Raw genomic sequence first — 6,969 nt, 5'->3', positions numbered from 1 at the left:
CTCCCGGTCCCCGGTCGCCGCTGCCGCCGGGTGGGAGCCGGGCAACGGGGGGGGGCCACGGGGGGGGCGGGGGGGGGACCGCACCGCCCTCCCCGGGGCTGGGAACGGGGCAGGACCGGGGCAGGACCGCCCTCCCCCGGACTGGCAACGGGGCTGGGACAGGCTTTCCCCCCCCCGGGGGCAGGATGGGACCCGGCCAGGAGCCAGCCCACCTGCCCGGGGCTGGGACCACTCGCCCCCGTTGCATCTAACCTCCCCCAATCCGTAGCAGACTCCAGGGCTTCCAGAGAGCTGCTTTCCCCCGGGAATGCCCTGGAGATGCCCCCCACCACCTCCATCCTGGGGTGCCCTGGTACTGGGGCTAGCGCTGGGGCGTGGAGCAGCCGCACAGGGGTGAGGGGGTCCCAGGACCAGCCCTGGAGGGGAAGAAATGCCTCTGAACCGGGTGGATGAGCCCTACTTGGGGGTCCTGCCACGGCCATCCTGATTTGGGACACTGTCCCACCCTTGGTGACACCAAGCTCTCTACCTGAAGGGGGGTTGTGGTGAGGAGGGTGATGGTCTCTTCCATCAGGTGGCTGGAGATAGGACGAAAGGAAATGGCCTCAAGTTGTGGCAAGGGAGATTTAGGTTAGATGTTAGGACAAATTTCTTTACTGAGAGGGTCGTCAGACATTGGAACAGGCTGCCCAGGGAAGCGGTTGAGTCACCATCCCTGGAGGTATTCAAAAAGCGCGTAGACAGGGTACTCCATAACATGGTTTAGTGGGCATGGATGATGGTTGGACTCGATGATCTTGAAGGTCTTTTCCAACCTAAATGACTCTATAATTCTATGATTCTATGATTCTAAGCTGTGCCCCATCGAGCCCTGGGAGGGTACCAATGCACCTCAGGTGATGCCCCGCAGCACATCCCTTGCCGCAAACCAGCTTCATTTCCAAGGGAAGCAGAGGGATGGGGGCCATGAGATCGTAAAGGGACTTTGAGGCCAATTTGGGCTCTCATTTTCTCTCTCAGGACCTGTTCCCACAGACCAGTCAGTGAGCCGTGAAGTCAAACCCAGCTGCCTTGCCATGAACTCCCTGGAGTGGGGAATTTATTTTAGAGAAGAGTACATTTGGGTGCCTGATTCATAGCAGCTTCTCCTGCTCCACTCTCATTTTCCCAGGAGCCATGTGCCAGCAAAACACTCCTTCCTTGGGGATACAGGTAAACCCTTGCGAGAGGGGATGCTGCACCTCTTGTATCCCAGTGTTAGGACTTTTCATCCAGGGAAGAGAATGCTGGAGCCAGGAGGATGTAGCAGAAGGTTTGCTCCTTGCTGTATCTTCTCCCATGAACTGCTGGGGGCTGGGTTCAACCACAAATGGGGGTCCAGCTCCTGCAGAAGGCAGCAGACCTGTCAAAATGCCTCTGCCTGCCTGGATGCAAAACGTCTACAGAAACATAAAGGCAAACTGGACCGCACTGTGGAACAGAAGTCCTTCGAGTGTCCTACACTTCTAGGAAATACGCTGCGTTTGGGTGCTGTGGGTGTGAGCTGGGGAATCGTATCCCCCATGCCCCCAAACACCCTATGGAGATGCTCTGGGGTCTGTCTCCATTCAGCCTTGGCGTAACACAGCTTCCCAAGAAGCTGCAGGAAGCTTTGGAGGACCACCACTGGCTTTGTAGCCTGCCCTAAATTTCTAGGAAATACATTGAGTTTGGGTGCCGTGGGTGTCAGCTGGGGGATTGTGTCCCCCATATCCCTCCAATACCCTAAGGAGATGCTCTGGGGGCTGTCCCCACTGAGTCCTGGCACAACATGGCCTCCCAAGGAGCTGCAGGAAGCTTTGGAGGGCCACCACCATCTTCATAGCCTGCCCTCTCCCTGCAGATGATTGATGCCCAAGTGAAGCAGTGGCCAGGTTCAACCCTACCTCCCCAGTGGGGCTCATTCAGTTGGGCTGAAAAACCTTCAAACTGGGGGGGGCTGGAGGGTTTCTGGGCAGGATGAGGCCGAAGAACAAGCCCCACCAAATCACGTGTAGGTGGCCCAGTTGTTTTCCATGACGAGCGAGCGCAGAGTGAGCCCCAGCGGCCCCCCGTGTATTCCCCATCGGTGTCTGTGGGCGTAAGCCAGATCCTCCTTCTGCAGCTGGATCCAATCTCTGCGGGAGCTCCTTGAGCCGCCTGGATGTGGCTGGGGGGGACACACAGCCCCCAGGGGAGGTGGGGAAGGGCATCCATGCCATCTATTATTCAAATGCAGAAAGTGGCAGCTGGCTAGAGGAGGCATTAGCCGGTGCAAAAAGGATATGAACATCTGGCACGGAAACGGTGCTGCAGAGATCTTGCTGACGGACCTCCATGCCAGAAAACAACAAAAAAAGAGCCTGTTTCCTTCTTCTGATGTAATTTGTTTGAGGAGGGAAAACAATACATCACGTCGCAGCTATTTGGGGCTGATAAGGGAGGAAGGACAAGCTTGTTGCTTGCAGAGAGGGAGGGAGATGCCAGGGCAGAGCTGTTGAGTGAGGCTCCGGCCGGTGAAGCTGCCTAGCAGTGCTCTGCTGGGATGCCAGCATGGTGCTGAGTTAAGCCCCTCTCTCTGGGATTTGGAAACACTTCTTGGATTAACCGGACCATAGCACCCTGGTTTCATCCTCCAAATCCTTCGCCCTGGTTCCCTCTGAAGGAAGGATATGTCCGGAGATGTTGGATGGAGTTGTGGCTGATGTCCAGAGATTTGTTGTGTGTCCTTGCATAAGCTTTGGCCCATGGGGCAATCGCTGCTGCTCAGCAGCACTTGCCTGGTGCCGTTTCCCCCAGCCTGATCCTCTGCGATCTGAACACCCACAGCTCTTCCACTGCAAGATAAAGCCAAACAACTCAAGACAAGAGGCAAGCAGCATTTTCATGTCAAAGGGTGATTAATTATGGCCGCGACTGGCTACGAGGTTTGGTTGGCGGCTTGTTGCTGGATGCTTCGACAAGCAAGAGGAGATGTTTTTCTAAAAGCTTGTTTGGAGCAGGGAAGCGGTCCCCTGGAGAGTCCTCTTCCCATCAGACCTTTTCCAAGCCTGGTTGAAGTTGCAGCAGCTTCCAGCAAGCAGGATTTTCCCAATTTCACTGCTCACTGCAAGGAAAAGCCTTTCCTTCCTGTTCTTTTGCATTTTCTCACCTTTCTCCACTCATTTGGGTGTGAGGGAGATGGGAGGAGGGTTGTTACCCTCTGTTGTCCACCCTAACCCACCTTACTCATTTTCATGCTTCATGCAGGTGATGGTAACCCATTGCCCAGGGGACCCAAACCAAGAGCCTCCCTCCCCCAAAATCTCCATTTTCCAGCTCCAAAGCAGCTCAAACAAGCCAAAGAAAGAGGCAGATGTTTTAAATCCTGTTGAGAAGCAAATGATTTGTGCAGCTGCAGTGCAGAGGATGGAGGCAAGCGGCAATACCCGTTTGAGCCGAGCTGGAAAGCAGCCCCGCGTTTCCCTTCACAGCTTCATTTTTCAACTGTTTTGGCAGCGATGCAGGTTTCTAAGATGCTTTCAAAACATTTCCATCTTGTCTAGTGGGAAGGAATGCGATACAGGAACAGGAGAACAGGGAAGGTCAGGGTGGCACAGCAAAGCCCTGTGCTGCACCCATGGGTGCAGCTTAAACCTGTGGCATGTGCAAGGAGACACCAGCAGAAGTGCTTGAGACAAGTTGGGATATATCAGATCTCTTTTTCTTGCTTTTTTTTAAAGCCTTTGTGGAAGCAAGGAGGAAAGTTTGCAGACATGTGTTGGGTTGAGCCTGCAGACCTGCCTCACGTTTGTTGGTGGGAGAGGAAAGTCACGAACACTCGTCTAAATCCATGTAAGTGCAAACTGATGCCCTGCTCCAACCTGGCCATCAGCTTTTGATCACTTCTCGTGGTCTCTTGGCTGGTAAGATGTTCAGCCACCTAACTGGGAGGCAGAAATGTGCCCTGTGTGACCGGGCATGCAGGAGGGACCTCCTATGGGAGCAAGGAGGGACATCCCACGGGAGCAGGACAGACATCCCATGAGAGCAGATCTGATTTTGCAGCTTCCCAGGTTGGCTGCAATTTCCCTCCAGGATGCTCTAATTCAGGACCATCAGCAACTCTTAAAGGTACATAAGAGGCAGCAAAAACCAACCCAGCTGGAGGATGAAGCATCTGTTCATGGTGGTGAACACCAATGGGGTGTGCAGGGGATGAGGTCAGGTGGGGTTGGTAGCCACTGGGTGCTTTGGAGACATGGGAGGACCTTCCCAGAAGCCAACTGAGCTCCAAAGCAGGGTTGATTAGAGAAAGAGGTGTTGGAGGTGGAAGTTGGGGCTGAAAAAGCACCATGAGCCAGTCCCTCTGTCCATCCACCATACGCATGTGCTCCTGTATGAATCTCCTCCTGCCATCCCCAAGGCTGACAGCATTTGGGGGAGCAGCACCCACGAGCCACAACCACGGTGGTGGGTGGTGGGTGCTGAGCGCAGAAAGGCACCCTCCACCCTTTTTCCAATCATCCCTGCAACAAGAACTGATAAGTGGGTGCAGATGGGGCACAGGGGACCTTTGCTGTCCGGGGCTGCATCCAGCTGGTACAGCTTGGTGAAGGGGGCACTTGGAGGAGACCTGATGCACATGATGTTCACTGGAGCAAGCAGCTGGAGGCAGCGAGATTTGATCTTTTCCACATTGCTTCAGTGCAGAGGGGGCTTTGCTCTGTGGTTTTAGCCATCTGAGTGTCTATTTTTTATTCTCTAGCAGCAGTTGGGGTTTGGTTTTTTTTAGCCCAGCTTTCATTTCCTCCCCACTGTGTGCATGTGATGCCCCAAACCTCCTCCTCCAGCAACTGCGGGGCTTCAGACCAGGAGGGTGATGGAGGTGCCTGGCTTCGAGCTGCTCGCTTTTCCTCCAAGCTCCTACATAACCCAGCTTTTTGGGAGGCGTTTGCAAACTCCAAGCGCATCCCCCTCCCTCAGAAGGACGCTTCCAGAGAGCCATTCAGGTGCTGCCACGACCTCCCAGGCGGCAGGACCCGGCTGCTGGGCCCCGAAGCACAAGGACCCCGTTGTGGCTGACAGCGTTGCTTCTATAAAGGCCTTAAATAAACACGACGTACCAGGGCAGGCGTGTTAAAATTAACCCATCGGCTTGGGCTACGTGTGCTGCGGGCAGCACAGGCTGGTTCCCAGCAGGCGTGTGGCAGCGGCGGACGTGGTTCTGCACCGCAGCCGGTGGAGGGAGGGGGGAGCATCGCAATGATGCCACAAAACCCCGGGGGCTGGTGGGGTCAGCCTTCCTCCCTGGCGGGTGTCATCCTCAGCTCTGCTGCTGCTGACCCCACCAATGGCTTTCTTAGAAGGGGAGATGGTGAGTTTTCTGTCAAATTTCATGATGGTCTTTGCTGCTGCTTCTGCATCTTCCTCGGATTGCCCAGAAAATAGTAAATAAGACTGAGATTTAAAAAAAACCACAAGGTCTTGCTCAAGAGCTGGGGTTTGGGGGCTTTGAGTGAGTTGCAGCAACAGGAGGTGCTGGAAGAAGTGGGCAGGAGGAGAGATGTTGCCCTCAGCATGGCTGGTGTTGCTGGAAGGGGTTGTGCACTGATCCTGGTGTCCAAGAGAGGAGGTAAACACATGTCCCGAAACCAAGTCTTCCTAAAACCAGCAGCTGTGACCCATCCACGTAACGGTCCAAGCTTAAAATAGTGCTCAGGGAGAGGCTGCCCTAAAAAAGGCTCATTTCTCTATTTGCAGAGCTGGTGAAGAGCCCGGCAGGCATGGGTCCAACCATGCATGGACCCCTTGTAGCAGCATGGTGGGACACAGTGGGCATGGGCAGCTGGACCATGGGGTCCAGTTGTCCCCTAAATTTTGTGGGGTCACTGCTCAACTGACCCGCCAGCAGCTCAGCCTGAAGGTGGAAGCACAGCCTGCCACCACAGCGGATTTTGCTCTGGCTCCTCCAACTGGAGGCTGGTTTATGTGATGGGGTGGCAGGACCCCCACAGCATCCCTTGTCTCCCATTTTTTATCTGTTCCTCACGAAGGACCCAGCAGACAAGAGCCGCAGAGATGCTCAGGAGCAAGTTCCCATCGGAGGCTGGGAAAAGCCATTTTGCAGTAGTTTTCTGGGTCATTTTTCTTGTTCTCAGCTCCAAGCAGTGAGACCGTGGGGACCAGCACAGGGTCCCACCCTGGAATCTCTTTGTTTCCAAAAAAATACTTGTTTTTAATATGGGGCTTTTGAATTCACTTCCTTCCCCTCCTGCTCCAAAATAACCTTTGTGTCCTCAGGAAGATTCATGCTGAGACAACCCAGGGCACGATGCTGCCCGATGGACATGTGGACCCCAGAAAGCCACAGCTCCTTGTGGATGCCATGCAGTGGGGGATGCTCCTTGTCCAGCTCAGCCCAGAAAACAAGAGTTTTGCTCAGCCCAACTGCCCAGGCAGGGCTGGGAGAGCCCACACACAAGTGATGCCAGGATGAGTCCAGCCTGTGCATGGTCCCTTGGACACGTCCATCCAAATTAACATTTCAAATGGGGGAAGGAACCTCACCGAGTCCCTCTTTAGACCCCAGACTGAACACACCCTGGTTTGATGAGTGGGTGAGGATGGGAAATGCAGCATTACATCTTCATGATACCCCAACAACCATCCTGCTTCCTGCTCTTTCATAGAAGGTTGGTGGCATCCTCCTGCACCCAAGTCATCCCTTAGGAGCTTCCCATGGATACAAACCCCATTTGAAGCAGACCAACATTGGGTCCACCTCAATTCTCAGTAAATATCATAGAATCACAGAATCATTTAGGTTGGAAAAGACCTTTAAGTTCATCGAGTCCAACTGTAAACCTAACACCGCCAAGTCCAACACTAAACCATGTCCTGAAGCACCATGTCTACACATCTTTTAAATACCTCCAGGGATGGTGAGTCAACTACCTCCCTGGGCAGGAA

This window comes from Haliaeetus leucocephalus, unplaced genomic scaffold (genome assembly GCF_000737465.1).
Source record: "Haliaeetus leucocephalus isolate CR32 unplaced genomic scaffold, Haliaeetus_leucocephalus-4.0 Scaffold536, whole genome shotgun sequence".
NCBI classification, from domain to species: domain Eukaryota; kingdom Metazoa; phylum Chordata; class Aves; order Accipitriformes; family Accipitridae; genus Haliaeetus; species Haliaeetus leucocephalus.
This window is presented reverse-complemented; position numbering follows the sequence as displayed.